This window comes from Ylistrum balloti, unplaced genomic scaffold (genome assembly GCF_031769215.1).
Source record: "Ylistrum balloti isolate Yb309-2 unplaced genomic scaffold, AGI_CSIRO_Ybal_v1 Utg370920, whole genome shotgun sequence".
NCBI lineage: Eukaryota > Metazoa > Mollusca > Bivalvia > Pectinida > Pectinidae > Ylistrum > Ylistrum balloti.
The window spans coordinates 118,813-144,033 of NW_026782521.1; the positions used below are offsets into that span (position 1 = coordinate 118,813).

A 25,221-nucleotide genomic window follows, 5' to 3' on the forward strand; every position below is an offset into this window, starting at 1 on the left:
CACAGACAATAGGACATCACTCTGACAACACAACATCACAGACAATAGGACATTACCCTGACAACACAACATCACAGACAATAGGACATTACCCCAACATCACAGACAATAGGACATTACCCCAACATCACAGACAATAGGACATTACCCTGACAACACAACATCACAGACAATAGGACATTACCCTGACAACACAACATCACAGACAATAGGACATTACCCTGACGTCACATCACAGACAATAGGACATTACCCTGACAACACAACATCACAGACAATAGGACATCACTCTGACGTCACATCACAGACAATAGGACATTACTCTGATATCACAACATCACAGACAATAGGACATTACCCTGACAACACAACATCACAGACAATAGGACATCACTCTGACAACACAACATCACAGACAATAGGACATTACCCTGACAACACAACATCACAGACAATAGGACATTACCCTGACAACACAACATCACAGACAATAGGACATTACCCTGACAACACAACATCACAGACAATAGGACATTACCCTGACAACACAACATCACAGACAATAGGACATTACCCTGACAACACAACGTCAAAGACAATAGGACATCACTCGGACAACACAACATCACAGACAATAGGACATCACTCCGACATCACAACATCACAGACAATAGGACATTACCCCAACATGACAACATCAAAGACAATAGAACATTACTCGGAAATCCAGTACAACATCATTGCTCACCATTATGGTTCAATTTCAAAGAAAGAATGACCAGAGAACAAAAAGTTATTGTAAAGATAATTTTTGTTGTGAACTATGAACTAACTAAATATAATCATGTCAGGAGGCCTTATTTAAAGAAAGATGTTTAATCAAAATGCTTACTATACTGGAAATAATAAGAGTGCTATTTCTATGGATGACACTCCAGTGATGTTTAAAACCAACTTTAAAAGATAACTTACATTATTTGGCAACTGGGGATGTTTCCACTTCAAGATTTAATAACTTTGCCAGAGGTTGTCAGCTCTCTGACAGTAGAATGGCACTCTTATCTGTTTATTGAATTGAATAAGGAAAACAAAACTCTGCTGATACAGTGAGCAATGCAGTCATCAGTTGGAAGAAGAATAAAACCACCATCATATTGGTCATGGTAGAAATTAATGTGTTAAAAGTATATAATATTGTATGTAAGTAAAGCACTTTTCTTTTGTCAAATATTCAGAGCAACCTCTGTGTAAAGGCCACTTATGCGAAAAAAAGAGTAGTATCATTTATAGACAGGTGGACTTTGTGTAGTTGGAAAGTAACTTTATTTTATTACATTGTTAGGACCAATCACCAGTGTCCTTTGAAGACAAGTATTTGTTATTTATAAGTGACCTTTATAGACAGGTCAAGTCGTATTTGATTTATAAATGTACTTTGTAATATGAATTATGTTGCTATTGCAGGAGGACAAAAGGTTTGTCTTCAGATTTGTAAAATTGCTATCAGTTGTAAAATTACAGAGAATGGTAGGAGGAAATATGGTGATAAAAAAAGAAAAATAATTGATCAAATTCTAATGTATGAACTCTCATTGAAAATTTTTATAGTATGAGCTGGTAATGCGACAGCACTAATTTCTATATATAGTATAAAAAAACCATGAAGGAACTTTTGTAAGATATGCAAATGGACTTTTGCATGTGCATTAGGGTTCAAATTGGAAAAGTTTAGCTATGAATAAACTGTCATACTCTTGTCTGATTCCCTACAATTGTTGACTTGGAAGAGGTAACTAGATGTGTAGAGTAACATACTTGAAATGGATTCTGTCTCTGACTTGAAGTCAATAAACTGTCTCCTGACTATAATGATCAGTGGTTTGTCGTCTCTTGTTGATTGCTTAGTGACCTCCAAGAGATGAACGTTAAAGGTCACTGTGTTAGATGCCTCTTCCAACATGCTAAGATCTAAGATTAATCATTTGATCTTCCTATGAAACAATAAGTAAGATGACTTTAAAAAGTATCATTACCTAACATTGTCTGGACCAAACTTAGTGTTGCATTGTCTGGACCAAACTTAGTGTAACATTGTCTGGACCAAACTTAGTGTAACATTATCTGGACCAAACTTAGTATACCATTGTCTGGACCAAAGTAAGTGTTGCATTGTCTGGACCTAACTTATTGGTTACTTATTGGTAGGTGTGGTTATGGTGACAGATACAGTTACCATTGGGAACTATTGGAAGGTAGGATACAGTTACTAGTAGGAACGTATTGACGGGTAGGATACAGTTACTAGTAGGAACGTATTGACGGGTAGGATACAGTTACTAGTAGGAACTTATTGACAGGTAGGATACAGTTACTAGTAGGAACTTATTGACAGGTAGGATACAGTTACTAGTAGGAACTTATTGACAGGTAGGATACAGTTACTAGTAGGAACTTATTGACAGGTAGGATACAGTTACTAGTAGGAACTTATTGACAGGTAGGATACAGTTACTAGTAGGAACTTATTGACAGGTAGGATACAGTTACTAGTAGGAACTTATTGACAGGTAGGATACAGTTACTAGTAGGAACTTATTGACAGGTAGGATACAGTTACTAGTAGGAACTTATTGACAGGTAGGATACAGTTACTAGTAGGAACTTATTGACAGGTAGGATACAGTTACTAGTAGGAACTTATTGACACATAATCTTTTGTAACTCTGTCTGGGTTTCTATGTCAGGTGTCTTATTTCCCAATAGGCTTTGAGTGCATAGATGTTAATTAGACACTTTCCTCACAGACAGATATTTTTAGAAATACATGTTAGGTCTTCAGAGGTCTGCTAACAATATCTTGATCACTGCATAGGATCTTGTTCTAAAGTACAACCCAACAAGTGATCTCTATCACTTAGTGTTTTGTACATCAGTTTCTGGTCTTTTCACAGAAAAAAATAAAATTGAAAAGATGAGCCTTTTATTGAACAATTTTAAAAAATGTGATAGTTAAATGATAATAATTGATATAGATGGGCTCATTACTAGAGTTATTATTACAGGCTTAATATCATGATATAGTTATGAATTTGTTATATATTTCGATGGAAGCTTGAAAATGTTAATTTATTTCAATTCCTCGACGTTTTTAACACAGGTGCCTTTTTTGTTAGTCTCATTTGATGACTGGCCTTGACAGCTTAAAACCTTGGTTTCAGTCTATAGTAACAATGTTGTAATGGTAGGCTCAGAAATTAATGATCAGGTAATGAAGATGAATGACCATCATGAATCGGACTTAATCAGTCTCGATTGGAAAATACCAACAACAAACCTATATCTTTTTAATCAGCTCAGATTGTTGTGGCTGTGGAACACTGGGAAACAAAGATAAATTGGTAAATGTCATGCTTCCGTGAGAAAGCCAGACAATGGTGTAATGTGGGTCACCAGTTTTGTGTGTGTCTTGTTTCCTTGTCATTCCTGGAGGGACAAAAGCTACTGCAATGTTGTTTAAAGGATATTTTAACCTGGAGTAATTGCAATGTTGGAATTGATATAATAGTGTTTTGTTGAGCATTTTCCTTAACAGAGACAAGAGATGGTACTATTACAAGTATATGTATATTTTAAATGACTCATTCAAGTGTTGAAGTCAATTTATACTGCATGAATGAGTATTTGCGATGGAACTATGTTTGGAAACAGATCAATTTTGCCCTTTAAAAGCTAATTAAAACGAATGGCAATTGAATTACAAATGTGTCACCATTGTGACCAGAGAAACAAATAAAAGATTTAAGCACTTGCATTTTGTATGGAAATAAATTTGTTTAAAACGAAGAAGGGGAAAAAAAACTTTTTGTCATTATTTAAACATTATTATGTTAACATATCAAATTCTAAGTCTTCTTATTGTTAAATGATGTCTTGATAAAAAATAGAACAGAGAAAAAGGTCAGGGTAATGTCAAGAGATCAAAGGTTAAATGGTATGTTGCAGATCAAATCAGATTACTTACATTTTAGAAACCTGAAAACTAAAATATGGACGTTTATTAGGATGAGGTTATGCAAATAGGTCAAACAACAGATTAAGATTATACTTTTCCAAACCGTAACTCGTCAATCTCAAGTATTCCTCATGAGCTTTTAAAGTACCTATTCTATGCTACAATAATTGAAGTCAAATATCATGTTATTTAAGTGAATAAAAATCATTTCATATTTGATTTTTATTATAGTTTTATTTATAATGTGTTTATATGTTTTATAAAAGCTGAATTTGTATGAATTTGCAACATACCATTTCCCCCCTCCCCCATTTTTGAGGGAATTTAGGGGGGGATATCAGTCGGCCATCTTTGCGACAGTTCTAGTCATTTCTAAAGCTTGCTATGTATATGTAAGAAATTTTGTGTTGACTGGTTTGTTGTATTGTGGTTTATGAGATTTACTATTATGATTTATCATGTAAATGTCCCTATGATTGATGGCCCTGATGGATAACCTAACAAGTTCAGTTTCACCTGTCATTAAGTTATCGGTGTTAGGTCTCTCGGTCACATAAAAGAAAATCCCATACTTTGTTATATAAGTGTTCTTCATGTTGAAAATAAAGCATGCTTTACACTAGGGAAATAATATTTGGGGATGTGTTTTCAATGTGATATTGGTTTGGCTTGATGTGAGGTTTTTATAGATGGCTATTTTGTCACTTTTAATTGATTTTCTGGTCATATAACGTATTTTCCGAATTATAAGCTACATCCTTTTCTTGTGAGTGGGACATGTGACTTATATACCAGTACAACTTGTATGTGGTTGGGGAAAAAAATCGGCCAAGATGAGAAAAATTTGTTTTTAATAAAATGGGAAGCGTACCAGTACGCTGTATACAAGATGGTTTACTTATTAAACATAAGAGGCCACTGGTCAGCTGTTTTATTATGTCGTTACTATGCCGAATTGTGGATTTTATTAATGAAACCTTTTAATTTAAATTAGAATTAATATCTTCTGAACTTTCATGGTTGCTTTAGAAGCCATAGCAGAAGTATACAATAGCTGTTGCATCCTGAGATTGATAGGTCATCAGATCAAATTCTAGAACGACCGCCATGTTTGTTTAGGATTGCTTGGTGTAACTTAACTTTTACAGATGATTTTGATAAATTGCTGTTCATTGTCTGTTATATCAGTGAACTTTGGTCAACATAACAGTTACCACATCGTAAGAAAGGTTGCGGCTTATATTCTGGTGTGTCTTATATGTGGATCATATTGGGGGGAAAACACTAAAATTCAGCCCTGTGGCTTAAACTTGGCTGCAGTTTATAGCCCAGTAATAATCTATGAATCATTTGAAGAATTATGTTGTCTTTTGTTTTTCTGCAGAATCGGAGAAGCTGCTAGAGCCAATATCAGATAAAATACTTGACAAGACAATAGAAAATGATAAGGTGCCAGAAAAAGTTTGTGAGGAAATAAAAGGACGTCCTACAGATATCATTCCCAGTAAGCCTGCCACCTCACGAAGAATTAGCATTCAAAATGGAGGATTGTAAGTATTGACTAATAATATCTCCCTGATTGACCTGATGTGTTTTAATTAAACGCTTACTGTACTCTCTTGTGGGAGATCTGTAACCTAAAGAGTCTTTGAAGTATTTGTTATGTATTAAAGCAATATGAAGATTGTCTTTAGCAATATCTTTGCAGTATTTAAAAGAATAGACAAGAAAGGAAAAGATTCTTCTTTTCAAGAACGTATAAAAACCAAACAATAGTGGGTGCTAAGATACCTCTGTTATCACTTGTGATTTCTTTGTATGCAGAGTTTGGGGATACTGCTGCTTTCTACATAAACTATGTACAATTGAGTAGCTTGTAGAATAATTTTGCAATTCCAATTTATTTTCATATCTATGGTTTTCTTGGGAGTTATGCCCCCATTTTTTCCTCATGTTTGTAAAGGGTCCTACTTTTCACTCCCTTAATAAATACTGATATTTGATCTGGTAATTTGTTACTTATGTTTTATTTTTTTAAACCATTCTGCAGATGTGAGATTTTGGTGTTACATGAGAAATCTCTTTTAGAGGATTTGCAATGATATGGAGAATTTGTACACTTTCAATAAGCAACATTCTTTAATGTGTGATAGAATATGCTCAATACTATATATTGACACATATATATGTATCTATATATTTATTGTGTATACTTGTGGATGAAAGATGTCAAATTTCTTTTCATTATAGTTTGACAAATCAGTGATTATATATATATATATATAATTCTTATATTGATATGTACATCATTGTCCTAGGTTTTTATGCATTTTTGGATGGTTGCACATTGTGCAAATCCAGGTTATAGTATGGTGAATGTCGGGCGGGGACAAGGGGTACTAGTTTGTAGAATCAAATCCTCCTATAATTTTTGACATAGAAGCTTGAAACTTTGTAGGATGTTTATATATATATTGAAGATGTGCATCTCTTATCATGGATTAATTCCGGACATTTTTCTGGATTTTCCGGGCTTTGGAACTTAGTCATTTTCCGCAGTTTGGCAGGGAAAAGGGGTACCAGTTTTGTAGAATCAACTTCTAGAGTTTTTGACGTAGAAGCTTGAAACTTTGTAGGATGTTTATATATATGTTAAAGATGTGCACCTATTAATTTAGGATTCATTCCGGACGTTTTTTCTTGATTTTCCGGGCTTTGGAACTTAGTCATTTTCAAAAGTCTGGCGTGGAATATCTAAGATGACACCCTTAACTGCCTTATAAATACCATATAACATTGCACTCATCCCGCAACCCAGACATTTGTGGCTTTGCCCCATTTTTTATTCAGTTAATTCAACAAAGCTGATATGTAGACACGCTCAATGTAAATTTCATTTCAGTTAATTTTCAAATTTTCAAAATGTAGCAAGTATTTAACAACACTGATAATAAACCAACCCACATGAGTTTGAAATTCAAAGAGATTGATTGACATGACTTTTCATGTATATCTGATATGCTTTTAAACAAAAACAACCATTCAGAAAATGAGATAGAATCAAAAACAAAAATTTTTGTACAGTAAATTTCATTAGAGTTGAAGGCTGTCACTTTTACACAATAGCATGACTTTCAGATTTTGAAATAGGACTTTAAATGGTGCACTGTGAACTAGCTGTGAATGGTTATACCTGGTCATGCATGAAGAGGATGTTTTTTTTAAATACAATAGATTGTCAATCTAATCATGGTTGGGATAAAGTTTTTACACATTTTCAGTGGGCGGAATTGAAATTGTAAATCCTGTAGTAAAAACGTGTAAACATCTAAGGTGTCAGGGACACCAGGAAAATGAGCAGACTTGGCTATGATGTAATGAACATTCAATGGTTGTTTGTTACCTGCTGATGGTAAACAAGAATAGATCTGGGTCTGTATTTCATGAAGAAACCGCAAATGAAAAGTGGCAAAATATTGAAAAAGGAGCAATCAGAGAGTTAGGTTTCATTTAGTATTATAGTGATAAAAGATATTTCAAACTTTGTCAGACATCAGTTGGTTATGAATTCATACCTTTCAGTTTCTCGATTACCTGTTAAAGCTTGTCGAATCAGACAAATCCAGATTGTAAAGTAGAACCATGTGCTTAGAGATACATGTTAAATAGACTGTAGGACAGGATACCCTGGAGTGATACAAGTCCATGTTGTAAGAGTTGTCTCCCTTGGCATATTTTTGAGTTGGAGAAAATTCATGTAGTAATTGGATTGGCTGCTGTACAAAGTAACTATCTTTTAACTCTTTTATTAGAAAATACCTCTCTAGAGGCCATCTTTGTCTGCCAAAACTGTACAGTAGTATTTTATGTAACCTGTATACTCCGACATGAATGAAAGTTTGTGTTTATTGGTGCCAGACAATCATATTGTATGGTCTATAAAAACTTGTAAAGGGTATTATATTGCATTGTATAAAGTAGGCAACAAAGGGAATGACCCTAGTGAAGTACCTTTAGATATTGAATAATTCTTTGATTAATTTTGTTGTTTTTCATCTAAAATGAATAATTTGTGGTTATACAAATTGAAGTATTGAACTGTTATGTTTGTTACCATATTTGGTTGCAAGTTAAATTCACTCTAATTGTTCTTCTGAAGCAGATCTAGCAGCGAGCATCATATCTTAGATATCTTAATTGTTTTATGCTTTAATTAAGCAAAATTCACTTATTTATGAAACAGTTCTTACAAAATTAGAAGGTTACTTGATCAGATAAGCAATAGGACAACTGAAACTCTGTTGAGTTTGCTTTGTTCATATAAATCTCACCTACTTGATTTAAATCTGAGGATGTGACTTGCTTGGTCTTAGCTGAGTTGTAGATGAGAAGAATAACTCTGCAGTAGTGTCCATATGCACAAGAGTACAGAATGGATAGAAAATATTGAGGCTTAATCGATAATGTTTTGCAAAGATAACAAAATAGGGAATCATACACTTATTGATGAAGTTGATGGCTATCAGTCTAGATATTTTTACTAGAAATACGCTAATGCATTATGTATGTAGAAAAAAACCATGTAGCTCTCGAAATCGTTTTTCTGTACATGAATATTAGATTAAATTGTCTACCCTTGGCTAATTCATCTTAAACAGCGGTTTCTTGTCTCCATGTAAAAGCATTTTGAAGTTCTTTTAGATGCATTTTATGATCGACTAGTCAAAAACCCAGTCTTGTCAGTCATCAGTAGCTTTGAGAAGTGGCCTTTCAACATACACAGAGAAACATATATTAATTGACAGTTGGATGCAGATCTGGCCAGACTCTACCTGATAAGGGGTAGGTAGTGGGGCATGTGTGAAATTTCATCCTTCCATCATTTGATGTGGCCTGTCACCAATAGACCTAAAAACAACTCACATCATTGCTGCATGGCAACACTCCAATAATGTCAAGTGCAAGTTTAGAGCTGTTACGACATTTGTGTGTTATCTGTGAGATGTTATCTGAATCAGTTGATGCCCTTGTACACACACAAACTTGTCATTTATTGTGCTATATTTACTATATTGGATTTTCATCATTCTTATATTGGACTTTAAAAATACACACTAATCAGCTAGACAATGTTGAGACACTTGCAACAAGAAATGAGTACCTATGTTGGTATGTCTTAGGGCTTACCTCTGGTTATAGTACTTCTAATGCATGTAACATATACTGCATTCTGTAACTCTTCAAATTTTAGCCGTCGCCTGATTTAACCAACTATTTAACATGCTTTCGAACAATTTAATTCCTTTAAGGATTTCAGTAAAAGTTTATATAAAGGTCTAGTATTGAGAAAACATATAATAAAATTTTGTTTTGGGGTTCCAAGATCAAAGTCACCTTAAGTGGCTTTAGAAATATGTCAAACATTGACACTAATGCCTGGGAATGAGGATTTTTATTTCTCAAAATGTTATTTCAGGACTTATTTTCCTTAGGATTTCTCTTGTATGGAAATAGGGGCTTTTGCTGCTCCCAGTTTTTATACATACTATTAATAGTTAACTGTAAGATTATTGTTATTATTATTACAGTCTTAACGACATGTCAACGCATTAAAGGTCATTAGGGCAAACAGCAGGTGAATTAGATCTCACCATAACAGTTTTGGACAAAATAGAGCAACTTCAAAATTTAAATTATCATCTTTTACTAGATTTAGATATTTTTTGTGTTAGATTTCAGACAAATAGATAGGTTTAGGAGATTGTTTTGTTTGAGCAGCTGGTAAAATTAAGAGTTCTTTTTTGGTATAGAACAAAGGTTGAATATTGTCATTTGCTATCTTCAGGGCTCCTTGGATCGAAGGTGATTTACATAAACCAGTGGCAATGTGGATCTTTAGGATGTGTTTCGTCTGTTTATCTTAAAAGGGCAGTTTATCATATACACTACTGGAACATGTTTTAGTTGTAAGCATTTCAGAGAAATAGTTAAATCCTGGTCAACTTTTCATTTTTTGAGGGGATCTTTCGATGTTACTTCTACTGCTACCTGTGGACATTTGATCCTGTTATAAAAAAGCAGTACAAAACAAACCCATAAAATGTGTACAGACACAACAATATCAAAGGGGTCATTCAAAACGCCCACGTAAGTTCAGATGTTGATGTCAGTTGTAGTTAGATCGTAATGCTGGTATTATGTATGTTAAGTGCATTAGCTAAAAACCTCAAAATGACAGCGTAAAATTCATTCTCTTAATTATCATGGGTATTCTATTATTCATTGTTGTGTTTCGAAATAGTGTATGACTTCCAATCTCACTTTACAAATTATCGGTGTAAAGTTGTGATTAGAAAGTCTTAAATTTTATTGTAATGTAATTCTGCTGTTAGATGGTACATCATATTTCACATTCCTAATGAGTTGGTATGAGTTTTATCAATTTTGTAACGGTACCACTTAAATCTGAAAATCAATCTCATCAATGATTATGCACAAGTCTTAACTGCTCGTTATTTTCCTAGTTCAATGCTTTCTGTTTGATTTCTCCTTTCATATCTTTTTGCTCCGCCAGCATTTTTACAGATTTGGGAAGGGGTGGGGGGCTGGGGCTAGTTAGATTTAGCATGTATTATTTGAATGGATTGATCTAATAGTTGGTGTTGAAGTTAATGTAAAACCATTGCTAGGGGCTAGTTTCTGTTGCCATGCAAATGATTATATCTGTTGGTACCACAATGGATTTGTCGATAATGGTCTTGAGACTTCTGGTTCAAAAACATTTATCATGTGTATAGTTATCATCCTCATGGGTAAAATAACTAATCTGCAGATATTACTGATCTGTACTAGGTGATATGAAATACCATAAAGCATATGTTGTTTTTGAATCAATCTACCAAAAATAAGAGTTTAATTCAGTGAGGTATGGGATGTGCTTTATTAAAGCTTTATTTGTTTTTAAGTTGATTGATTGACATGAAATGTTAAACCTTGATACAAGTTGAATTTTAAACAATATAGAATTTGATAAGGAATCTGAATGCTGTTGGAATACTGAAATTTAATAAGGACACTCAATGATGCAGAATGTTTAAACTTTATGGTAATTGTTGGTGTCAGAAAATGCCGAAATATGAAGGAGATTGTGAAATGTCATAATAAAATGATTCAGTCAAAACTGCCAGCAGGAGAAATTGATGGGAAACTTATGAAGTAATTTCAGGTGAAGATTCCTAATGCCTTTGAATTCTGAAATTTTGATGGGAGTTTTTGAATGCATAGAAATCATAATATTTGATGATGGAGATTATGAAATGTTGTGCAAGTCTTTGATAAAGATGAACATCATAAAATGAATCAAAAACTCAGTCATGAGCTCTGAAATATTTCAAGAAGGATATTAGAATTCATATAATTCAGTAAAACAGGTGGATTAGGTTAAGAATCGTGTGTGACTAGAGTGTGAAATCAGTGTTGTGTATGTTGGAGACAGGTGATTTATAAAAATTAGAAAACGCAAAGCTGTAGTAATGCACTGTTACAGTCACAGCATATAGAAATAAAACATCTCCCTAGGCTACTTACAGGCGAATATCGTCTAAATTACAACAAGGCACGAAAATGTTTTCGTGGTTGTACTAGACTTTGGTTTAGTTAGTTCTCCCTACATACCATGTCACCTTATACTGTTGATCACCTTTGTGAACACTAGTGTTTTTGCCCTTTTTCATCACATTGTTTAACTAATCACAGACCAATCATGTTGTAATGTCAGATTAAAGTTAAAAATGGTTACCATAAAACTGGTTCATCATTCAATGAAGAAATTTTTCATCCAGTATCACAAATATTTGTCCCATTGTCCATCCAAGTAGAGCATGTCAACATAGCACAGAAAATCATGTTATTGAGGAGGATAGTTGGAAGACTTGTCTTCATTTATGAGCAGATCAAATCTTTTTGATTTTCAGAGTCAGAGGTCAATGGTCAAGGTCCTTTGTGGTCTCATTAACTGAAAATTTAGCTTAGCATATGAACATAGCATATGGAAAAAAGCTGAAACAGTTGCCTGTTTTTTGTTAAGTTAGTCACATTGTCATGCAGTTAGCTTCTAAAGTGTTTTTATAAGCTGGATTGGATTTTTCCCTGAAGGTACAGACTATGATATTGGGAGTTGGATTACATGTTTGTGTAATGTTATTGATTCCTACACTAAGATTTTTCAAAATTATCATCAAGAGAACTGTTTTTCAACCTGAATTTGGCCAGTTCATCTTTTTAGCACAGTGCAAAAGCAATAGAAATTCCCTAATACACACAGGTGAAATCTGAAAACATGGAATGTCACCTATATATTTTTGTTTTTAAAGGAGAGTTGACCAGAGTATTGTTCGTGTTATGGGTGACATTGTGACATTTTGTTTTTTCTTTCACAAAAATATGACCATTTTACGGTTTTCTTGTCCTTAGTTAGATCATACTAGCTTTTTTCATCGGACGCTTGATGTTGCGATGACATTAAATGGTGAACTAAAACAAATCCACAGTGGAAATTTTACTGCTAAGTGATGAAAGTTGTAGTGCTATGTAGCTTTACATATTGAATGTAATTGTGTTAGTTAACATACCCTTGTCTTTTACAGTGATATTGCTGATGATCTTGATGTTAGTGAAGACAGTGACATGGAAAGGGTAAGTGTTTTTTCCTTAGTCTTTACTTCTAGATATACAGACCTATGTTAAACGAATACAAAACATGATTCAGAGCAAAAAGTGTCTTGTACCAATGTATGTAAATTTTGAGAATTTTCAAACTTCCATGAAATGTTCTGTAATATTTAATGGAAATCAGATCTACAAAAATTGTAACCACTCTAAAAAAAAAAAAAAGATTTAACCCTTTATAACCTTGCATAGGAGTTTTCTGTAATCATTTTAGAAAATATAAATATATAAAAAGATTATAAGAGAATTAACACAACAAACACCCCCCCCCCTTCCAAAAAACCCCCCAAAAAACAAAATAAAAATCTGAAAATATTTTTTATAGAGATTTATGAGATTTGGAATAGAAATTTGGGAGATATAGGGGGACTGATGATTACACAGTACTTGTAAGAGATGTTTTAAACTTGGCTGTGGGATTAAAGAGAATGGATGACATTGCACTGAAGTAAGATTAGTTATGTTGTCTTACCTCAAGAACAATAAGAGTCTTGAAAAAATATCTGAGTACCATCAATCATCGACAAAATGTATTTCTCTAACTTTTTTGCTTCAAATTTACTGCTCTGTGCTGTCATGTGTCTACTGACTTGTTGGGACATAAAATATGGCTGTCTGCTCCTGATGGTATACAGAGACTGGCAGCAGGTCTAGTCCAGGCACATGATGGAAGCAGTCGGTACAAATAAAATATGGCCTGTAACCAACACCATTTGCCAAAGCAGACACTAAACACACATACTCAAAAAAGAACAAAAAATGAGTAGGATTACTGTTCACTGGTTTGATTTCTGATTATTATTAAAACATTCGAGTGTTTCTTCTACCAGAGATTTCAACTTTTAAATATGGGCCCCTACATTTTTCCTGATGAAAACTAAACAGCTTCAAAATTAATGTGTTGATATTTTAAAATTTAGATGTAGCTGTTTTGTCTAAGTTCTGTGACATTAATTGCTCTTGTTTGAGAAATAATTTGATAATAATTAATGTTACCAAAAATTTGTTATATTACTTATTTGTAACATAGGTTTCCCACAATTATCTATAAAATTTCCCCGATATCGTAGCAAAGTCTTATTCCCATATTTGTGAAAAAAGCTTTGAAAAGGAATGTGCCTTATTCTTAAATAAAGGGTTTGGGGGTATAAAAAAAAAAACAACAAAACCCAAATGATTTCTACATTTGTTGCATTCTCTGTGCAATCTATGGTTTAAAATGTACATCAATATTTAGGCAATCTTATAAAAATGTTTAAATATGAATAACAACTCCTTTCAGATTTTGTAACAAATTTGATGTATATGTTTGATAACTATTCAAAAAAAAGTTTTGCTAACAACATTGGTAAAAGAGCAATTTCATATGATTTGTGGGAACGTAAGATTTTGAAACCTTACATGAACAGTGTTTTTATCGTGCTGAAAATTAATACTAGTACTTGTGAACTTAAAAATGCTGAGGTTTTCATGCAATTTAAGTGCATCTTATCATGGAATTCAATATGTTTCTCAAGCTTGTATGTTTATTGCACAGCTTTGGTATCTAATCACAGATGTTTCTGATCAAATTCAAATTACAAAAGGCAGTTATTGTCAGCTTGATGTGGGGAAAGTTTCTTTAGATTTTATGCATACTAGACAGTTTACAGATTTTTCCAGATCTGAATGTACAGCAGAGTTATATACAGCATGCAATATTGATTTTGTGATGTAGTGTTTTTCTTTACTGTCCGGATTTAGTTATAAAGACATGTTTGTTTAAAACAGGATATGAAAAAGATGATCCAGATTAACAAATATCTGGTTACATGAGAAATCATGATTATTTCAATATAGTAGATTACTTAATTCCATTAAATATGTCGCATGATACTTACTTTTCTTTTAATATCACATTACATAAACCACAACCTGTTAATATTATGTTTTATTAAAACACAAAACATTTCCTGACTTTTTATGTAATATTGTCAAGGTTCCATTGCCATCACTTTAAAATGACAAAATTTGCATTAACTTTTGGAGGGGGATTTCTGTTAAAACTGTCATTTAATTGTATTTTGGAAAATAGTATAGGATTACTGCTGGCTATTCTACTGTATTTAACCTGCTAAACGCCAGGGGGCCAACTTACAACCACTGGTGGATTTATTGAAGGGCCAGCATACAGCTTTATGCAAATTGTTTTGCAAAAATTTGGCTTATATATCCTGATATATTTGGGAGTAATAAAAACTTCTGTAGAGTTGAAAGTGTGTTTTAAAATTTTGGCAAGTGCTTCACGAAAGTATTGAGTCAGAATTATGACTAATTTGAATGTACTAGACTCGACCCCATTCTCCCAATAACATCTAGGCATTCTGCACCAACTCAACTAAAGCTTGTACATATAGCATTGTATGGCTCCTCATGGATCTGCTGATACCATGTTACAGTGATAATCAGGATACTTATTCATATGTTGACAAACTTGACGACATGCAGACCTGTTCAATCACTTCTAACTGATGGACAAAAGTTTGAGATCTGTACGAATACTTCAATGACATGCAGGTCATCACAAATCATCCCTAGTTTATTGGTAGGGTTTTCTGTCAAGATTCTATTAAAATCTGAGACAAGAAGTCAAAAATTAGATTTTAGCTTTTTACTAACATTGATGGACAAAGATAGTAATTGCAGTCAAAGATTTTTATATATTATAGCATGTGTTACACAAATTCCTGTTGCAAATTTTCGGTATAGGAAATTCAATATATCACCTTGGAAGATTGGCAACATGGTCTTCAAATTTTGGAATTAATTTTAGAACAAGTGTCTATAGTTCAACACTTTCAGAATCAAAAATAGTTTTCATGTGTTCCACTATGTTGCCTATGACGTTGATGCCTAGGATGGGGAGGATTATTTAATAAAGTGATGGATGTTTGCTTTTAAAACTTCAAATTGATTTTCCACTTGAAACAGATTATTGTATGTTAGACTCTAGGGATGGTTCCTATACTAAAATTCCATCTTGCACAGGAAATTGTCATCAGTTGTTGACGGATATTATTTAACTTATGTGATGCTGATTGATACTCGCCAAACTTAATGTCTTTGTGCAACTTAGAGATACATAAGGAGTGTTCTTTGTATTTTAAAAGATAAGTGTAGCCAGGGTAAAAATAATTGCAAGAAATTGGAATACCTTTACTAACTTATTTGCTTAATATGATGAAGACAAACACATTACCCAAACAATGAAGTTCAAATGCGTATAGGCAACAATTAGGCAGAGCTGGAGACCGTGTATTATTAGAATTAAATGAGTGGGTTAAAATAGGATCGGAGGACTGGAATGAAGATTTCCTGTAGAAATCAATACCACCTCACATTGATACGTCACAGCTGGTATGTTGTGTTTTTATATATGACATTGGAGACCAGCATACCATAGTGGAATGTATGTCTAGCTACGTAGTCACTGACGTAATCGTTGGAATGATTACGTAAAGATTCAATGATTAGCTGCTACAAGAAAAGAAAAAAAAGTGCTTTTCTCCTGTTATAAACATGCTGATAAGATTCTGTATTTTTTTCTACTATAATGTAATCTTCTGACATTTGCTTTAGGTCTTGTACATGATCACGTCATTCCTAGTACTAGTGAAAGAAAGCAATGGACATGATCTGTACTTATCCCCTATCTCTTTTATTTCCATTCAAATAGAATTTATATACACATTTGTATATTAATTTAGACTCGAATTTGGAAGATAATTCTTGGTTTGAAAGATCCCCCTCTTTTGTAATCAGAAAAAATTTTAAATTGTAGTTACGCAAATCATTCTCTCTTGTGTGCTTTTATGAAAAAGTAAGAGTACAAACTAGATTTAGTTAAACTGCTGCGATACACATGTCTGTTGCCATATTGATTTTGTTGGTGTTTATTTAGCTATTACATTGCATAATATACTTCAAACTATTCTCATATAAATTTCATTGTGGTGAAGTAAAGAAAATTCTAAACAAAGAGTATCATTTAAAACTGGTACTAGGCATGTCTGATACCATGTAATTTTGTCATATTTGCCCTGTCTTTAGCAAATGTTTACCTGGAGGAAATGCTGTATTTATTCGGTAGTAAATCGATGTTGCAGAATCAGTACATATGCTAACGAAAGCTGTGTCTTTGTTCCCCCACCCTAACCCCACCCTGACTTACATATAATTTGTAGTATAAAATTCTGTAAAGTGAGTGTAATCTTGTCTTGCTCTCCATGGTTGGGATGCTAAACATTGTAACAAAATCATACTCAGCATTGTAGGACTAAAGATTTGAGTAGAGTACAATTTAATATGCTCTCTTTTTTCAGTGATTTTAACTTTTTTATTTAATATAGATTTTTGTCCAAGTGGGAGTTGATTTTCAGCAAATAAAGCTACAGATAGTATTGACAAGCTACAGATAGTATTTTGACAAGCTACAGATAGTATTGACAAGCTACAGATAGTATTGACAAGCAACAGATAGTATTGACAAGCTACAGATAGTATTGACAAGCAACAGATAGTATTGACAAGCTACAGATAGTATTGACAAGCTACAGATAGTATTGACAAGCAACAGATAGTATTGACAAGCTACAGATAGTATTGACAAGCTACAGATTATAGACAAGCTACAGATAGTATTGACAAGCAACAGATAGTATTGACAAGCTGTATTGACAAGCAACAGATAGTATTGACAAGCTACAGATAGTATTGACAAGCTATCTTCAACATCAACAACAGTATTCCTTTTAGAACTTTAGAATCTGTGATACAATGTACCTCTAAAGTGTTCATCTAGGAGAATACTTGAAAATTGAGGATACAAGTCTTGAATTTCACGTGGGGACTTGAACTGTCCTTAAGGGGTAATGAGGAACACCAGTGATCACTAATTGGAATTATATCATTATCAGCATGGCAATTACTGTCTCCTAACTCACAAAATCAGTTCATATGATGCAGTTGCAGAGCAAATATAAATTATGTCAAATTGATGAAATTTTTGATATTATGAAATTAGTTTCAGACATAAATTCAAACCAAAGAGCCTGGCAGTCAGAAGGATGTGACGGTCTTCTTTTGACAATCATCAAGTCCTTGTTGGCTATGATAGAAATGCAACAACATCAGAGTTCATTGAAATGAATTTAAAATTCATAAAATTCTTCAGTCAGATGATTTGTGCAAAATTACGTAACAAGTCAATGTGCTGTTTTTTATTCTATTTTGACATTTCAAACTAGCTATGCCAGTGAAATGATTAAAAACCAAAGGAGTATGAACTGTAGGCTCTGTCTGTTGATCAGTGATATTGGTCAGCAATGAGGAAAAACATACTACAGATTATTACATGACAAATTTGGAATTTTCAGTCGTATGGTCCTCAGGGAAATTACTATGGTAATTCTGTTTCTTGTGATCACCCAATAAAACTGAGCTTCTATAATCTCGACCATATCTCTTTGATGAATATTAATGTAGAGACTAGCTACCTCATAAACATCATACAGGGATAACCATTGACTATCCAGGAATTTCTGCCATGTTTTCTGCTCTTCAACACACATGTACTAATTATATATTGATCAAACACTTTCAGCTAGTTCATTTTGATGTTTAATTGAATCAAATCTGAAAATAGTCTTTTAAAAAATAAGAAGTTGATATTGTTTGTATTGAATTCAGTTTCATTTAGAATATTGCAAAAATAATTTTGAGACAGTGTTAAACAAGTTTTTGCTGTTGCATTTTAATAAATTGTAAAGTTTCCTTTCTAGATATATTTTCAAAACACATTGCTTTGAAACATTTCAAAGGACTTCAAACTACTGTAGAAAAATATTAGCCCACCTGTGTGTCTGTTAAGACTCACAATTATGCAATATAGTGCTTCTAGTAACAAAACTTATTGAAGGCAATGCATGCTTGATCATTTATTGCCGTTGGACATCAAAAGCTTGCAAATTGAGATCACTGTCTGGTTTAAGCTCAATGTTTGACAAAACATGCCGTCATCATATTGTGTGTCAGCCAATTGGAAAAGGAATATTTTTAAAAGATATATTATCAGATTATTCATTTATTGTTCATTTATTTATTGAATTGAAATATTTTTAATTATGATAGCATCAACGATGGAAGGCCAACTGTACCATGCAAAGTGTGAGGTGGAATTTCTTACAAGCTGCTGATTACATAGATGTTTTGTCCTCAAGGCAGTCTTAATTGATAGTATACTGTCTATGGTCTGTTCCATCAATCCAGATACATGTCTGAAAATGTCACACTAGACAATAGCTTTGGTAGACATACTACAATATTGATCTTAAGACCAAATGCCAGGCCCTTTCATGTGCTGAACCCTGATTAGCTCCATACTGAATTGATGACGGTGTTGTTTCATCTTGGTAGTTGTAAACAACTATATGTGGAGGACTTGTATGATATTTATAAGAAAATATGCTGCAAAAATGTTTTCTTCCCAGCTAACTATTTAGGATTTCAAATTGAAATGTCGGAGAGACAGTAATTAGGAGCTGGTTGTTGAGTAAATGAAATGTTTTTACCTGTTGTTGTGTAACAATGGTAGCTAATTCTAGTACATGAAAGTCGCAGTAAATGTTTGTATAGATGTTAGTATAACAAAGGTATTGTGTTACATAGATGTTCTCCTGTTTTACTGGGTTTTAATAATTAATATATTTTCCAACAAACTATCAGAAACATCAGAATAGGTTATTTTGGTGAATAATAAAACTTTTTTTATGGTTATCTTGCCTTTGAAATGAAAACATGGCAGTGTATCATTGATTACCCCCTTGTGTAGGCTAATGGTGAGTTGATGAGGAGGTCGGAATAGTTTGGTGTTCTGTTTCTGGGCTTATGTTATGTAACAGTGGTAAGTCTTTTATTAGATGGGTATTGTTGGTTTATATTTGAAGTTGATGCTTCCTTCAGGTCATTGCCAGATTAACTGTTACACTGCAGAAATAGACCTTGGAATGTTCAGACTGATCAATATTTGTCCATAGGACCTCTTTTCTCATGCTTGCATCAGTAGCTAGTGTGTTTAAATTAATGGTCATTCAGACATACATTTTTCTGCTCTAGATTGGATTTTTCTGTCACACAGATTAATCACCATGTGAACAGCTTTTTCTTATGATACAAGATCAAATGTCAAAAACTCTCTTGACCAAAAGTCAAGGTCACAATTCACAATATTTTAATCCGTTGTTTTTTTATTTCTTTAATATGGATATATGTCTCATGCTTTCTGAAGTAAAGAATGAATATAGTATGTTAAAAAAAATTCTTTAAAAGTGTTATACTTTTATTTCCTATTCTGTACATAGTGGCATGTTAATCACAGTTGGGGAGACCCTGTGGCGTTCTGATAACCGTGAGGTATTGGCTTAGCATGCCGATCACAACAGGCATTATTAATGCTTCGCTAAATTTGCAGAATATTAGGGTTGTCATGTTATGCACTCCTTCAAAATAATATTTGCATGTCATCTGGAAACATGATGCCCCCTTACAAGCCTAGAGATAGAAAAGTCAGTGGTAATGAAAAAAATCAATAATATTCAAATCTAATTTCCTCCATATCTTTTGAAGTTTCTCCGCTATCAGCAGAAAGCCTGTTTTTCTGTCAAATTAATTTTGGTCATAAAGAGCAGAACTTTAAGCTATAAATGTAGTTACAGTAACGAATAAAATCTTCCTTTACCAAAATCTGCCGTTACCAATAAATGAAGGTTTTTTTACTATTTCACATTTAAGTACTCCTTTCTGGGTTTTTTTCTTCCTAATGTGAAATCCACTTCAATTATCTTTTTCCTCTGGGTTATATTTCAAATAGAAGATGAGAATTTGAGTCCCACAGACAGGAAAAGCCAATGTAAATTTGTTCACGTCATTTATGATAATGCTCCTTATCGCAACAACCATTTAGTGGAGAGATTTGTTAGAGTTTTGTGATCAATTCAATGAAATATAATCTGCAGAATTTATGTGACCAGTGATTAGTAAATAATTATTAATCAGTTCACATAAAACCTCGCGCTGATTTCTCTATTACCAAGGATGGCAAAATAGATATTTCAGTATATGAATCATGTGCCAATTATAATATCATTGTTCTATCCATTGGTTTTCCTTATGATATTGTCTGTAATGAACCAAATTCCGTATTCCTAGCTGCATGCTCCAAAGTAAAAGTGAAAAGTTTAACTTTATTTTTATCTCAACATTTCTTAGAAACTTTATGGATAAGACCATTATTAAAAGAAAGGTTGGAAGTTATTTTTCAATTTGTTGCATTTTTGGAGAGAACTGATATAAAGGTAATCCAAAAGAAAAGCTTTCTCCACTCTCCAGCATGAAACTTTGTACATACGGTCAGTTCCTTAGAAAGCAATGCTTTTGTAATTTGTTTGCTTCTATCACTTAGATATGGCCCTTTCATGATTTTCTGTGACAGTGTCACTTACTCCATTGTGTTTTTCTTTACTCCCTTTCACTGTGTCAATCAGAACTAGATTTATATTGTCCCAATATGAGATTGGTATCAATCCAATATTTCAGTATTTTATTGGCTTTTGGTAATTGACTGAAAGTTTTTAAACTTTGATTGGTTGGTTACAGTTTTTCCATTTCTGACTTTCCCAATTACTAGGCATTTCCTCACCAATCAACCTTGGTTCTGGCAGCATATCTGTTTTAAAGTATTTTGCCATAGAAGAAAAAAGGTAAAGTGTCAAGGTCACATAATTGATGTGAAAAATTCAAGGTCAGTAGTTCAGACGCTGTTTGCAATGACTGCTAGACCCAGCTGACTTTTGGTAATCCAACAGTTATACATGGAAATGTGTTCCACGGTTTCTGTGTTATTCATTTTAGATACCCATGTTAAAGTCTTGTGACATGCTGTTATGTCAAGATTAGGTAAATAGGTAATGATAGAACATCACATATAAGTTAAAGCCCAGACTGCTGAAATGATGATTGCTGAAATAATTGATCATCTGATAAAAATGGTGTTACATTAATTTCCATTTTGTACATGACTTATAAACAAGCCTGAAGAACCTGTCAATTTGGCTTGTCACCGAGTTCATATGACTCATTTTCGAAAATTTGGTTGATCCTATATATCACTCCAAATATATGGACGATAAACACAGACATCATCTAGGTTATTAGAAATGTCATTAGAGTACAGGAATAATTTCATTAGTCACATGATCGGTGATGGATTTCTTTCTATGTTGGTGAAATTAGTGGGTGTCGCATTGTTTGTCTCCTATTGATTGGAGGTCTATCAGGTGGCTTGTTAGGTTTTTACTGATGAGCAGGCTCTGACCCAGTGGTAGTAGCAAGTCTCAGAGGAATGGACAGTCATTACCACTATCTGCATAAATCTACACACCTGAGCATGACATGATTTACTCAAACCTCAATAGGTGTTTTGCTGCTCTCTTTTACAATTTAAATGCATTATGAATATATTTTAAAATGGTAAAGTATGGAATTTAGCTGTATTTTATACTTGTAAGCAAAACAGTTGAATTCATTTTGGACTTTTAATGAAATGTGACAAAACAACAAAAATAATAAAGTAGATTCAAATGTAGGCGAGAAAGGATTGGCTGTATAGAATTTAGACAATTGTATGGCATAAATAAAACATGATCTTTTCTCGAGCTATAGAATTCCTATAAGGTTTGTGCTTTTTTTTATTGACTATGTTGATGGCCACATGCATCAATGACAGACGAATGAAAGGTAAAACACCTGTGGTGCACACCTGTGATACATAAACACCAGTGTAACATTCAGTTACACATTCCTGTTGATAAATATGTTTTTTCCATTTTTTAACTTGTTAGTTTTACAAAGAGATGAATATTGAAACCTTTTTACCCAAATTTCATTTTATTCTGTACTGTTTAATTGATTTTTAAAGATGACAACTGAGACAAAAGCAGAGATAATTTTGTAGCAATATATGACTTTTCACCATAAACCAGAGTAAAGGTGTATAAAATCATAAACACAGTCATGACTGCAAGGAGTAAAATCCTTACTGACAAGAACATCAATCAGGCCGCGAACAGCTACATCAATAAGAAATACCATACAACCACATTGTTCTCTAGTCTAAAAGGTAATCGAACCATTACAGGTTAGAAGACCTAAGGTATTAAAAATATACCAATGTGTATAGGGGCCTTTTATTTGATAAAAAATTCAAACAATTTTAGCTAAATTTTTGTTCAGTTTATATTTCTGTTCTCGATGGAAGTGCAATTTAGAAGTGTTCAAGTCTTTAAAAATTTTTGTCAGGAGCACTGAATGGTTTAGGTAAGATTTTAGGGCAGCGGAAACATCATTGAAATGTAACATGCAATCAAAAGCATTAGAAAAAAATGTGTACAATAACGATCAGGTGTTAACTGTTAATAACAGTGTTGAGAATGTGTTATTGAAACAGTGTGTGGACAAGTTGTATCTGAGTAGTGTGGAATGTAGGATTTATAGTAAAGTGTATAGACAAGTGTGTAAATAGCACTAACTAGACTGAGTCGTCCTGCACTCCCCCACTCCCATACAGTGAACGCGACTAGGTCAGGCTCTCGCTAAAGCATGGAGTCTATTGGCAGTTAAAGGCATGGGACTGCCATGTAAAAATGCTATGGCTGGTAAACCACAAAAAGTCTCTTGCCAGAGCTAGCACCTCCATGCACAGGGATTTAACTTGTGTCCTCTTTCTTTCAGCCTCCTGACTGTCAGTCCCCACCCCAGAGCAAATCACGCCCCACCCAAGGACAGACGAGAGGGGTAGGAGGGAAGGTGCCGGTCAAAGAGCCAGGGTAAGGAACTGTTGTGTTATGTATGTCAGCTGTGTTTACAGTGATGATGTTGTATACAAGTTCACTAGGACATATGTGTATAAACAGGTAATAAGGTATGAGGATAAGCTGCAGAATGGGGAGAAGGATGGAAAATACACATAAGCTAGTGTTATTGAATAGGAGGTGTACCAGTATTGTGTGTTTTTTTAGGAGGGAGTGATATGTTGTAGTATTGATGCAAGTAAGGTGTTGTTGATACATGTGTTCAGTTTCCTTCATAGATTACATACATCATTTACCCCACCATCAGATTGTATAATACTAATCCCACCACCACAGCCCAAACCCCCTGGGCTAGAGAGTAGTATATAATCCACAGGACAATGATTTACATTTGATGAATCCCTGAACTAAAGTTTACAATATATCAGTTAACTCATAGACTATACACTATTACACTTTCAAATCCTCAACTTTAGGTACCATTTATATATCTCTCTCAAATCCAGTTAAAGCCTTGTTATCTCTCAAGAAAAAAGATATCTCCCTGAACTATAGTTACAATTAAAATATCTCACTGACTACAATTATTGTTTAGATATCTTCTTGGGCTAATGTTATTGTTTAGATATACCCCTGACTACAGTAATTGTTTAGATATCTCCCTGGGCTACAGTAATTGTTTAGATATCCCCCTGACTACAGTAATTGTTTAGATATCCCCCTGACTACAGTTATTGTTTAGATATCTCCCTGGGCTACAGTAATTGTTTAGATATCCCCCTGACTACAGTAATTGTTTAGATATCTCCCTGGGCTACAGTTATTGTTTAGATATCTCCCTGGGCTATATTTATTGTTTAGATATCCCCCTGACTACAGTAATTGTTTAGATATCCCCCTGACTACAGTTATTGTTTAGATATCTCCCTGGGCTACAGTAATTGTTTAGATATCTCCCTGGGCTACAGTAATTGTTTAGATATCTCCCTGGTCTATAGTTATTGTTTAGATATCTCCCTGGGCTATAGTTATTGTTTAGATATCCCCCTGACTACAATTATTGTTTAGATATCTCCATGGGCTACAGTAATTGTTAAGATATCTCCCTGGGCTATATTTATTGTTTAGATATCTCCCTGACTACAGTTATTGTTCAGATATCTCCCTGGTCTATAGTTATTGTTTAGATATACCCCTGACTACAGTTATTGTTTAGATATCTCCCTGGGCTACAGTAATTGTTTATATATACCCGTGACTACAGTTATTGTTAAGATATCTCCCTGGGCTACAGTTATTGTTTAGATATCTCCCTGACTACAGTTATTGTTTAGATATCCCCCTGACTATAGTTATTGTTTAGATATACCCCTGACTACAGTTATTGTTTAGATATCTCCCTGGGCTACAGTTATTGTTTAGATATCTCCCTGGGCTATAGTAATTGTTTAGATATCTACCTGGGCTATGGTTATTGTTTAGATATCTCCCTGGTCTATAGTTATTGTTTAGATATCCCCCTGACTACAGTTATTGTTTAGATATCTCCCTGACTACAGTTATTGTTTAGATATCTCC

At 33.6% G+C, this 25,221-nt stretch overlaps 1 pseudogene; it reads left to right on the top strand.

The window, feature by feature from the left end:
• The window catches only part of LOC132559475 (uncharacterized protein DDB_G0284459-like), an 86,712-nt pseudogene that overhangs the window by 25,891 nt on the left and 35,600 nt on the right, over nt 1-25,221 (top strand).